The sequence below is a fragment of the Rhyacophila brunnea genome, unplaced genomic scaffold (genome assembly GCF_057557595.1).
Source record: "Rhyacophila brunnea isolate RB1 unplaced genomic scaffold, BYU_Rbru_1.0 scaffold_13, whole genome shotgun sequence".
Taxonomy (NCBI): domain Eukaryota; kingdom Metazoa; phylum Arthropoda; class Insecta; order Trichoptera; family Rhyacophilidae; genus Rhyacophila; species Rhyacophila brunnea.
The window spans coordinates 12,795,805-12,810,077 of NW_028232785.1; the positions used below are offsets into that span (position 1 = coordinate 12,795,805).

Genomic DNA, 14,273 nt, shown 5'->3' on the forward strand with positions numbered 1-14,273 from the left:
AGCCCGTTGCCTTATTCATGAATTAGGCAAATTATCTGCCGAGTGAGTGAATTCGGCAGGGTATAGAATTCTTAAACTGTCAACATGACAGTAGAAAAAGTAAATTTAATACGGATGATTTTATTAGTTATAATTGGACATAATATTATATTATTATTATTAAGTTAGGTTAGGTTAGGTTTTGTAATTCTCAATTTGACTGAATGTCCATTTTAAGGTTACCTAACAACTGTCAACAAACTATCAAATTTAATCATACTATCACAAACAAACAATCGACCATTGCCTGATACCCAAGCACAAATCAAATCGCGAAAATACCTTTTAATAAAATTCTCCCGTTATCATATTATAGTTCTAGATTTTTTTGGGCATGGTAATAGGAAATGTACGTCATTGTAGTTATTGATTGCTATATTTTTATATAATCAATGACATTTGACATCTGGTTAGTTTGATTAATTGCAAAAAACACCACCGGAGCGCCACTATCTATATTGACCAATGCATGAGCATTTGACACATTTGGTTTAGTTGGAAAAACACCACCGGAGCGCCAATATCTTATTTGCCTTATGCATGAAATAGGCAGAAAAATTACTGCCTAATTCACGCACTCGACAGATATTTTGCCTATTTCATGAATAAGGCAACGGGTTTGCATTTTTCATGACATAGGCAAAATTTTGCCGATTTCATGTAGGTAATACGCAATTTCACACATTAGGCGTAACATATACATACACATATCTACCTACATATTTATAATGCCATTATCATAATCAGTTTGGATCAATACATATATAGACGAAGTCTTTTCTAACCCAATTCCTTCCTCTTAGATCTGAGTTTCTTCTTTTATCAACATTTGTTTCGATATGAACGTCCCGCACCGGGAAACATTATATAAAATGTTAATTCAAAATTTGATTTTTTAAAAATTATTCTATAGCTGCAAGCATTTTTTTAGATAATGAAAGAAAATAATTTAATATATAAAATTTATTTTTTATATGGCTAATCTTCTTCTATTACCTCAAGGGGATACGCGTGAGATTAATATTAACGTTATATTATTGAATCGCAATCAAATTACCTGCTATTCTGCTAGGTCTAGCAACCTGGGATGGTGAATCTAGAATAGACTCTGCATATGACGCCAAATTTATATCGAAAGTAACGACTTGCAAATTGTAAAAGTGAAAAATCAGCGAAATGTCAAGCGGCGCCGTCTCTGCATACTTCACAATTTTATTAAAATCCAATACCATACATTAGGACGCTAAGCTGTCTGCAAGACCTAGCGAGACAGACTGGCGAGAGCCAGCTGGCTCAGCTAGTAATATAATTATTATGGCAATACTATCATCTTTTGTCTATGGTAAAGCCCGTCATAGCGTCCCAATTTCAGAACTGTCAAAAGAATACCAACTGCTACCTGCACGGTTTTGATCTGCTACGATAATCCAACGTAGGTACGCTTTCGATTCGAAAGATGAACGTAAAACGCGAGCCGGGTGAATTCGAACTTGATGCAGAATAGCAGGTCCCCTTAAACCATCAAATTAACCCTGTGACCAATAATTATATAAAGCAAGAGATTGCCGACGGTTCCAGCATTGCTTTTGAGGTTAGTTTTATAAAGCTCATGTCTTTTATAGCGACTGTACACGTCCATGGATTTACTTGCAACAATAATGGGTATTTTAAGTGTTGACTGTTTGACTCTCCAATTTCATTCTTCAAGAGTAAGCGAGACGCGATGTTGTCATTTTTTGGTACCATTTGACAGTCATAAAAATCGGTTGTCATTAAAATGACTCGCTAAGCGGTGTAGTTCGTTTTTTTTGCCGGCAGGTTCGAAACTGTCGTTTCACTGCGCAGACGCAGATATTGAACAAATCCAACTGTCGCGTGAAAATTCAGAAGCTTCCGAACGTTTTTGATTCATGCATGCAATCTTGCAACTGCAGGATAGTACAACATGTTTACACGTACATTTTATTGTTATGGCCGTGACAATACGTACTGTCAGCAGTAAATCCATACACGTGTAAACGGGTTATATAGGTATTTATTGGTGTTTGTTTATGTTTGCGGACATTGTCATTAATTTCGTACACGTATTTATTTCTTTGCAAGCGTTGCAAAATTATGCTTACCTAGGTTTACTATATTAAACGTATCCAAATCCTTAAATAAATTCACTATGTACCTCATGGAATTACAAATAATTGGTTTGTGAATTCTTTTTATTATTGGAATTTTGATAATAGCCGATATAGGTACTCGATTATTTACTAGTAACTGCATAAGTATATGTAAAGATAATATGTATCTATCGATTGCGCGAAACAGACATACTGCACTGATCCAATTCATCTGAATGCAGTAACCGATATTATTTGACAGATTCCAACCATTTGGTCAAGGCTGCCCTCGTGGTGCAATGTGTAAGGCAATGGTCTTCTATCCGGGAGCTCTTGGTTCGATACCTACCCGGTGAGGACACCATTTGTGTTGTTTGTGATTACTCAAAATTACTAACAACTACCTTGTACGAAAAAGCAAAGACATACATAGTACAGTTATTAATAATGATTACAGAAACATAATAATTATATATTTGGATAGCATTGTTTGGGGTTTTAAGATAACAGTGTCCTATCTACAATAACATAGTTTTGAGATAAACTGCAAATAAAGATTTTACTACCATGTAATTCATTAAATAAAGAACACTTTTCTCAACTATAACTTGTAAACGGATATAATATGTACAGCATCGAGCTTAAGAAACCGTGTTGCAGCTGGGAAATATTGGTTCTCCGATGAATATACTGATTATTATAGATCATATAAAAGTGAGTGATATTCCATAAAGTAAGCTAGATATAATGAAATAATAATACGTATTTTGTTTTTTACAGAACCTTCAAACAAGAGACATGGTAAATATAAAATCGGAACCCGAATTCCAGCGAGTGGACATCAAGAAAGACTTTATTGAAGATACAGTGCCCCCGTTTAATTATAAAGATCCTCAACCAAGTTGTTCCTATTCGGAATATAGCCCAGGAAAACAGGTAATACATTCATTTGAACTATATACCTATACATACAAATTTAGGTATCTACCTACTTAACTGTTCCTATTCATCTTAGTGCAGTCGAGGTTAACCGATATTATTTGACAGTTTAAACCATTTTGTCAGTAACTGCAGCTAGGAAGGAATGCTTTCGCCGTGAAAAGCATATGTGTTTGGCAAGCAAAGGCCCATGCGCCCGTAATATGAGGCACCGAGGGCAAATGGCATTTTATCCTCGCCTTCTGTAGTATTCGTGTATATATACCTATTAAAGAAGAGCCTGTAGACTTTCGTCAAGGTTCTGAGGGAAGAAAGAAAGAAAAATAAGTGAAAAGATTGGGGTTTACAGTAATTTCTCCTACGAATTGACGGAATCAGTACCACAAAATATTTTATTTTATATAACTATGCAGACTGAGAGATAACTAAATGGCCTATATTTCATCTCTTACTCATTTTTTTATTAGCTCAGCGTGCTCCACTCTCCCATGAGCACATTGTGGTGACCTCAGTCTTAGGTATCGGCTCCTGAGACATTCCGAGGCTAAAAAATACTGATGCTTCACATTCAGACGTAGAGCCCCTTGATACGCTCGATTATGACAGTGTGTGGTGAGGGGCGACTTAGTTTCGAAGTGTCTATGGTTCTGTTGACGCTGAAGACATAATTTGACTTTATTTCGTTTTTTTGTCCGCTGTTGGCGTTCCAGTTAGCAATCTGCAGAGTTGTTGGCGGTGTGGTGTTAATAAACACAGTGGGTTGTGAGGTGTAAGGTGAATATTGTTCACTCTAAGTAATTTTGATTTGATTGCTCAAAAATATGCTGTTACGAGGGGAGAATTCAATGTTTTGGGCTGGGGTAGCTCTGTGTTTCTCAATGAGTGATTCACGGGTTTAAAACTTTTGGAGCAATTGGGAGAGGTTGCCTTATTGGTGAAGTGAATTGGCTGATTGGGTAAATATGGCCGCTGTACTAGTGGTCTGCGATTAGTGGTTACCTGCCTATTGCAATACCTACGTTGGCCATGACTCTTTATAAAGGTTTATATCAGGGTAAGGCGTTTTCGGACAACCTTTGTAATTCGCAGGATGTGCACCCTCACAGTTGGTACAACGGTTTATCCCATATCAGGAACTTTTTGCAAACTAAGGTAATTAGGAATATATCTAAGTACGTATAAAAAAACTCGCTCGTCATAAGCATTTTCTAAAAATTACCGTGCGCTTCGGTTCATAGACTTTTCTACACCGACCACTGCCTTCGTGATATTCTCACATGCGTTTTAGCCGGAAACTTATCAAAATGAATCCTCTTATTTTTCTGTTATAAATTCGATCTATTTTCTCTTTGTTTTCTTTAGGTTAACACCACTAGCACTGTTAAGGCTAAATCGAATTTGTGTACGTCAGAAGCAGATGAAATTTACTCCGACATACACTTCGATGAAATCGACATTAAAAAGGAACTCGAACAATACAACGTAAGGTTTACAAATAAATACTTTTATTGCAAAAATTTAATATTGTAAGTAGGTACTGATATGATAATATGCATCTTCCTATAATCTATAGCAGCGATGGCAACCCTTTTTATGCTTACGTGCAAAGTATTCGTAATATTAGGTGGGGTAAGTATATATTTTTTGTAAATTAATTTAGGTTAACCAGTAAAATCAATCACAGAGAATAAGTAGAATAATATAATTTATTATAAAATAATATATGATGGTCTCATTAACAGCGGACACAAATAGCGTAAATAATGAAATTAAATTATATCAAATATTAGCTACAGCTGCGATGAACATAATTGGATAACGTTAAAAAAGATAAAAACATCCGTATGAACATACAATTGGAAAATCGATAATTTAGAACAGGTTATTATTCAAACTGCTCTACTATACCATAGTTGGTTGAATACATACACATGGGAATGCATATTAAATTCGAATCAAATCATCAACTGTCAAATTTATCTTCCGTTGATTACGTGACATTTTTTGTTCACTGCGTCCATCATTAATCGCGTGATTATACTACTGTACCAAAATGAAGTACCATATTTTACTCTACTCACTTAAGAGATAGGACAATGGTTGATTTAAAACAATAGTTAATTCGCCTAAAGTACACTACGGCCTACTCACATCGATATTCTGAAGGATGCCAAACACACTTAGGCTACTTCACTTTAGATCATCCAAATCAGAATCTATTTTGTACGAATGTGAACCATACGTAAATTGTCAGGGCCGATCGAGGTCAAATTGAAACCTGGAGTAGAACGAAAAACAAACAAGATGATTATACCCACTTCTCTGTTATGAAAACGGCATGTATCTTAAAACAAAGTTTTTAAAATTATTTTCGCATCGTTAAGCTCAACTATGGAATCTGCGAAACTTCAGTAGATAATTAACAGCATACATGTAATGCGGATGAAAGTTTAAAAGTTGGTAACGCTGTCTAGATCGTGTGGTGCTAATAATTATATTATAAATGCTCTTTTAGGATAACGCAGCAAATCTCAAGTCGTCGGAAGAAGAGAAAATTGATGGCATTATACAAATTGACGAACAAGATATAAAAAAAGAACTCGAGGAATACAACAAAAGGTTTAAAAAAACACGTGGCACTATTAAACGAAGCGTTTCTAAATCATTGCCCGAATTAGTAGCTGTTATAAAGTTGGAAAAAAAAATATTTCATGTTAATAATTTTGTGTGCGGTATATGTGATATTTTTTTTGAATCGTTAGACTTGCTCGAGTTTCACAAAGTATTGCATAAAAATGTAATCAATAAAATTACTGATATATATGTGAAACGTTGTAAACGTAGTAAATGCAACGTCTCTTGTCAAACGCCATTTAAAAGCGATGCATCTAATTATTCTAGTAACACGAAAAAACTTACACATACCGGAGAAAAGCTATTCAAATGTTACCAATGTGATTATTCTTGTAAAAGATCTGGTCTACTGAAATTACATATAATGACACATACTGGTATAAAGCCATGTCAATGTGATCAATGTGATTACTCGTGTATCATACCTGGTAGCATGAAACGACACAAAATGACACATTCTGGTGAAAAGCCATTTCAATGTGATCAGTGTGATTACTCATGTATAACATCTAGTAACATGAAATCACACAAGTTGAGACATTCCGATGAAAAGTCATTTAAATATGATCGTTGTGATTTCTCGTGTATAACACCTGGTAACATGAATGCACACCGAATGACTCATTCTCCAGAAAAACCTTTCAAATGTCATCATTGTGAGTATTCTTGTAAAACATCGAGTCATATGAAATTACATATAATGACGCATACTGGTATAAAGCCATTTAAATGTAATCAGTGTGGTTACTCTTGTTTAACATCCCGTGATCTGAAAGTACACAAAGTGACTCATTCCGGTGAAAAGCCATTTAAATGTGGGCAATGTAATTACTCTTGTAAAAGATCTGGTTACATGAAATTACATATAATGACGCACACTGGTATTAAGCCTTTTAATTGTAATCAGTGTAATTATTCTTGTATAACATCCCATGATCTGAAAGTACACAAAATGACACATTCTGGTGAAAAGCCATTTAAATGTGGGCAATGCAATTATTCTTGTAAAACATCTAGTCATTTAAAAATACATATAATGACACATACTGGTATAAAACCATTTAAATGTCATCAATGTGATTACACTTGTATAACATCTGGTAACATGAAATCACACAAAATGACTCATTCTCGAGAAAAGACTTTTAAATGTGAGCAATGTGATTATTATTGTAAAATATCTGGTCAGATGAAGTTACATATAATGACACATTCTAGTATTAAGCCATTTAAATGTGATCATTGTGATTATTTGTGTATGACACCTGGTAACATGAAAGCACACAAAATGACTCATTCTCCAGAAAAACCTTTTAAATATTGTCATCATTGTAACTATAATTGTAAAACATCTAGTGACATGAAATTACATATAATGACGCATACTGGTATAAAGCCATTTAAATGTGATCAGTGTGATTACTCTTGCATAACATCCCGTGTTCTGAAATTACACAAAGTGATACATTCCGATGAAAAGCCATTTAAATGTGATCAATGTAATTACTCTTGTAAAAGAACTGGTACCCTGAAATTACATATAATGACACACACTGGCATGAAGCCATTTAAATGTGATCTATGTGATTATTCTTGTAAAACATATGGTCATTTAAAATTACATATAATGACACATACTGATATAAAGCCATTTAAATGTCATCAATGTGATTACTCGTGTATAACATCTGGAAACATGAAATCACACAAAATGACTCATTCTAATGAGAAGCCATTTAAATGTGATCAATGTGGTTACTCGTGTATAACATCTAGTCGGATAAAATTACACAAAACGACTCATTCTAGTGAAAAATAATCGCAATCGAGACCCTAATATAATAAGTGCGCAGCCATACCCATAAGTTAAATTAAATCTAAAAGTAAATATAAGTTGATTAATTATAAAGTAATATTAAGTGCTAAAATAAGTTTATAAATAAATATTGTTAATTTATTAGTAAATAACATATAGTGTTAAGATAGGTGACTAATAAATTATAATAAATTTCTTTTATGGAAGAATAATTTAATTATTTTTTAAAATGATAACTATAAAGACTTTTAATTTAAATAGATCCGCGATCTATATTTCGAGTACCGCAATTCGGTACGTAAGACGGGAGATATTGAACTTTGACGTTTCACACAGTGGGTGCGGAACGATATAAATTAAATAAATAAATAATATTCATTAGATTCTGACGTCATCCTATTATCGGGTGGCGTTTTTATTATATTGCAGTATTGCTATAGTGTGTCGTTTAGAACTCTTACTTGACTACTCTCTCCGACCCCGTGCTGATCTAGCCTAAAGCAGGGGCTCTCAACCTGGTCTGGGGACAGGGCCGGTCGAGATTTCAACGCCCTTGCATCTTTACCAAGACTATCGTCACTACCTACAAAGAGTATTTTTGTGATGACCAAATTTCGTAGATACCTAGGTACCTAGATACTTTCATTCATTAATAGTCGCACCTATGGCTTGTTTATTTGTTGTGAAACAATAAATTACGCATTCTATATCAGTCTTTGTTCTCGTAAAAATATTATGACTTTATATTATTTAAACAATGCTAGGTAGATACCTACTTATTTTTTTTTTTAGTTATTTTTTTTTAATTTTGGGAAAATCTGCCAATTAACTTGGGCGCCATCTTTAGATTGATTCCAGTATTGCCATCCGTACTATAATTATGGTATATTTATTTGTAAGTACTATAATTTTAGTCCGCGTACTTTGCGTAATTTTGAATATCGAAAAAAATATTTAAAAAGTAGGTTTATATATTTCAGTATTTCCGTTTGACAAATTGGTGCAAAGTACTATAATTTCGCAATATAAGAAGATTTTGGAGAACCTGGAAAAATTGCTCGGAAAACGTTAAAAAATCCCTTGACTGTTGAAAAATAAAATTTCAAGATTTATTCGGTAAGCAGTCGGAAGAGGTACCAACATAAAAAGGGTCCAGGAATTTCTCGAAATATCCAATATTTTTTTATGAGAAACAAAAAACCTATACACTTTCAATAGTGATGACAACGCGTACTATATTTTTCCTAAATACTATATTTTTGGAGGCTCTGTACTATAATTCCACTTTGAAAATATGGCAACACTGATTGAGTCGGCTTTGCAGCTTAAGGCAGCTTCCGTCTATGGCATAGACTAATATACTTTTATAGATCCGCCACTCAGGGATACCAACCGGTTCAAAGTTGTCTCTCTCTAAAGTAATATTCTGTCTCTCTCTAACAACTTGGTGTAGCTGGCGGGCTTTTTTTTAAAATAATCTGTTGCATTGTAATATGGTAATAAAAAGTCAAAAAATTAATAAGTATTATTTTTATTGCAGAAATATAAATGTACAAAAAAAAATAATATTACATAGCATGATAAATTAATAATATTCCAGACATGGTATATAATATCACATATTACATTATCACAAAACCATGAAAAATATAAATTTTATCAAATACAATGAAATTGTGAATAACATTAGGATTTTAAATATTTCAATTAATTCAAAAAACTGATTATTGTTCTCTGATCAACAGCATTTAATGATCATAATTCAATTAGGATTTAGTCGTCAGAATCCCAATTTCAACAGTTGAATAATGATTATACAGACATATAATAATTATACTGCTGGTTGGAAATTATACAATTAATTTGGTATGTACTTAAGTATTATTAATTGCATGTTATCGTCGTGAAAAGATTATATTTTAAATTCTCAGAATTAATGATTTTGTATTAGCAGAGATAAATTCCTATTTTTCATTAGTTTGTTTGATTAAAACCTCAATAACTGAAAAAAACAAATTATTGAAAATGCCATGTTTAATTTATATTGCATTTAAGGGTTTATTGGCTTAAAAAAATAGCTGTATTATTTTAAATAGAAATTATAAATTAAATCATCATTTAATTACAAGATTCGTTTGTCACTCACTACGTAAATTCGATATTTTGACATTAATATGCAATGATTCGAACTGAAAAAGCTGTAATTATTTTAAACATTTTTATTGATTAATTTGTTAATTTAGATATCAGAAAATGAGAAATTAATCAATTTTATTAAAAATTTGGATGTATGAAATTCTTAAAAGGAAACGTAAAACTTGTGTTATTCTCACTGCTATATTATTTTATGCAAACCACATATAAATAACAGAATTCTTTACGATTATCGATTACGATCGACATTACGATTTGTTTTAACTATCTCAACTGTAAAAGCTCGACCATTTTACTCATCTGTTAGTCAGTAGCGAAGCATAGACAAATCGGATGATTCATTGTCCTCAGACTTTTCGCCGGCCTGCGCCTACATTAGCATAAATTAAGAAAAAGACAATTCAAAATAAATTACTGTCAATTGGTTACATATCTTTTTAGATAAAATATATTAGTTCTTTGCTGTACAATGTTTGTAAATAAAATGTTTCCACAAAATGTATATAAACCCAAAAATTCTTAATTATCAACTTATTTTTAAAAGCATCTAGGTACAACTGTATTTAGAGTCGAGTTAAAATTGAGAGCGTACACAAGTTTTGCAGGAGACAAAAACATCATGGTTATTATAGAAATATATACAAACATAAATGGTTATGGAGTTTAATCATCCATGGTTTAACAATGTTAGATTTTTTATAGAATTACATCATTTGCAAGACGGGTAAATATTAACAACGGCCACTAGATGGCATTGAAAGTCAATTTTCGATTAAAATGGAGTCACTTTTTTCTAGTTTCATCGACGAATATATTATACAATGAAATTTGTGAATTACGTTAAGATTTTACATTATTTCAATTACTCCAAAAAACTGATTATTGTTCTCTGATCAATAGCTTTTAAAAATCATAATTCAATTAGGATTTAGTCGTCATAATTCAAATTTCAACAGTTTAACAATGATGATACAGACATATTATAATAATTATACAGCCGATTGGAAATTATATAATTAATTTGGTATGTACTTAAGTATTATTAATTGCATGTTATCGTCACGGGTTTATCGGCATAGAAAAATGGCTATATTGTTCTAAATTAAATTATAAATTAAATTATAAATTAAATTATCATTTAATTACAAGATTAGTCTGTCAATCACTACGTAAACATCTAGAGCGGGTTTAGCGATTGATATATTATTATGTATATTTATTTATCCAATCTTCAGAGGTTATTTTATAACCCAACACAAACGTATTTGCTTTAAAATATCAGAGAAAGTATTCTGCCTTGGGGGTGAGTTGATCAACACAAGGGACACCAAGACGCGCTAAGATACAGCCATATGTTTTATCTGAAACATCATAAAACAATGTATTATTTACTTATAATTATTACAGTATATGTTTTATTTTTCAGTTTTGTATAGTTAGTCATGGTAACGGCCCATTACTTATAATCAGATCAGTATAAAATGGCTGTAAAGCCTGAAGTCACATAAAAAATTGTTACCCATTTAATTAATTTAAAACAAGAGCTATGATGTTTTTGAGAACACCAAATGTAATGTGTATACATTATAATTTAATTCTTATTCTTGCAAGTCGGTTCCAGTCAATTTAGCACCTATTATTGATGTAGGTAAGTACTGATATTTTTTAGTTGTGTGGATAGGATCGATTTGTGTCAATCAGCACTAGTAATTATGTACTACAAGGTAACTAAAAACTTAAAAATTACTCACGCTTCTCTTTCTGAACAGCAGAAGTGCTAGACGTCTTCAACTGAGGCTCTTGCTGCATCGTTAGTGTTCCTGGCGATTCTGCACGTTCAGCTGAAATCGTGCAATATTCACCATCGTTAGTAATCGTTGAAGAACAGTTTACCATACCTAACAAATCGAGGAGAATTGAAATAAAGTTTGTGTCCACAGATTCATTATAACTTGTGTATACAGAATGGATCACACGAGTATATAACATTATAGCTCCATGTGCATGGATTTACCGGCACCAATAGTACATCCACATTGGCCGCGCGGCTTAAGCGTCAGCCTATAGTGTTGTGGGTCCCAGGTTCGAATCCTGAGTCTGACAAGTACACATATTTTTTTTCAATTTGTGTATGAGTTGGAGTATGGACCTAATAGGTTGAGCAAGTGGCTGATATCCATTTCTCGTAAAAACAACTTCTGTTAATACAAACCTCCACCCTGTGGAGGCCCATATGATCCTATAAGGATTGGACATGGTCGAAGATAGTGTGTAAACTAAAATATCCCAATAATAACCGTTTACACCTAAAAGTGCTGACTGTCCCGCTAATCTCATTCTTCGAGCGTAAGCGAGACGCGATGTTGTCAATGTATGGTGCCATGTAACAGGTTGTGAAAATGGTAAACGTCAAAAATGCCCTGCGTCGCCGTGTAATTAGTATTATTTCAGGCAGATTCGCCACTTTCTTTCAACTGGCTATGCGTATCCGCCATGCAAGTCCCAACTACTGCGTTATGTAGGTACATTATTTAAAAATTTACCTACTGACATTTTTTCACGAACAGGACTCAAAATGAAAATCACATATCCGACGATGCAAATGTACATTAAAAGTCGCATCTAATTCTTTTTTGTGGCCACCGCTGAGTCGTAGGTACCCACTGTAAAAATATTTCTGTATTCTTCTCTGGGTGTGGACGAAGCACTGCTTCAGCTGAAATATAAAATAATACTAAATTACGGTTTTGCTTCTCAAAGAAATGAGACCCCACGCAGCAGGGTTTAATATATTAATAGACTTTTCTACGATTCATCGATTGACATTCATGTTTGAGAGGAAGCTTGATGTATTATTGTATGTATGTCGAGTGTATTTGTTGTTTGGCTTGTTATATAGTGTATATATTAATTATTATACCTATTAAAATATAGTGCAGATGTATGAATACTTCATTTTAATGCAATATTGTAGCCAACTTACGTTTAAAATCAACACATCCTTCCTTGTTCGATGGCACCCTTTTTGTTAAACATTGTTTAAATAATATTATAATTAATACATACTCGTAATATTATGTATGTACTGGACACAAAAGTATATTATAGTTTGCTTATTTCGCTTTTGATTTTGTTTTAGAACAAACTAGTTTTTTGTATATAAAATTAGCCGTTAGTATTTATGGACGTCAAAAACTTTGATTTTTTTCTGTGGACGCCAGCAGTGCTGCCAGATGAAATAAAAATATGAATTTGCAGAATATTGCCATTAATTTTGCGATTTTTTCCCAAACGAACATTAACTAATTAATACCTCCAAAGTACGATAAAAAATTATAAGTAGGTAGGTTTTTTTATTGTTTAAATATCAAAAATAATTAAATTATATTATGTTATACCTACCCTTTTAAAAAATAACATTTTTTTAAATTTATGTTTTGTATAATATTACCTACACTATTACAGGATATCTTTCTAAAATAAGTAGGTACGCAAATTAACTATCATGATACAACATTTAGAATATGTTTTTTTATTGTTTAGACCTCAAATATAATTAAATAATAAATGCAATACTCTTAAAGTGACATTTTTCTAATTCATTTATTTGATATATTCCATGATTTATTCCTAAAATAAGTAGGTAGGTAGGTACGGTAGTACAAATTTAATAAGTGGGTTTTCCTATTGTTTAAATCTCAAAAATAATTAAATATTATGTAATACCCCGGCAATATTAAATAAATAAACGAACATTCATTATTATATAAAATATTAACACGAAATTAACCATAATAAATAACATAAACAATTAATTTTGAATATTAATCAATATCCCATAAACCATGTTCCCCAATCCCATATCCCATAACATCATGTTCTTTAAATGCTGTTGATCAGAGAACAATAATCAGTTTTTTTAAATTAATTGAAATATGTAAAATCCTAATGTAATTCACAATTTCATTGTATTTGATAAATTTATATTATTTGTCATGATTTTGTGATAATGTTATATGTAATATTATATACCATGTCTGGAATATTATTCATTTATCATGCTATGTAATGTTATTCATGTATCATGCTATGTACTATTATTTTTGTTGTACATTTATATTTCTGCAATAAAAATAATACTTATATCAATTTTTTGACTTTTTATTACCATATTACATTGCACCAGATTATTTAAAAAAAAGCCCGCCAGCTACACCATGTTGATAGAGAGAGACAGAATAATACTTTAGAGAGAGACAACTTTGAACCAGTAGGTATATTTGAGTGGCATGCCCCTGGTCTATGGGCAGCTTGCACGTGCACGTTTTTGTTCTGCTACGATAATCACGTTTCAAATCGAATAAAATGGACGTGAAAACCGAACCGGATGAATTCGAATCTGATTTAGAAAGGCAGATGCCCGTATACCATCGAAATAACCTGAAAACAAATACGTTTATAGAGCAAGAGAATTCCGACGGTCCCAGTTGCTCTTTTGAGGTTAGTTTGTTTTTTTAACTAAAGTCTTAATCGTTGCTGGCATTTTTTTGCGTTTTGTCAAACCAAATTCTTGTAATTTA

General features: G+C 32.3%; 1 long non-coding RNA gene across 1 annotated transcript; it reads left to right on the forward strand.

Moving 5' to 3' along the window:
• Positions 1-1,409: 1,409 nt before the first annotated feature.
• On the forward strand, positions 1,410-9,093 carry LOC147076526 (uncharacterized). The gene is made up of 5 exons (XR_015069636.1): positions 1,410-1,630; positions 2,931-3,086; positions 4,452-4,571; positions 5,605-6,043; positions 8,332-9,093. It is a non-coding gene; the product is annotated as an uncharacterized LOC147076526 (long non-coding RNA).
• The last annotated feature ends 5,180 nt before the right edge of the window (positions 9,094-14,273 follow it).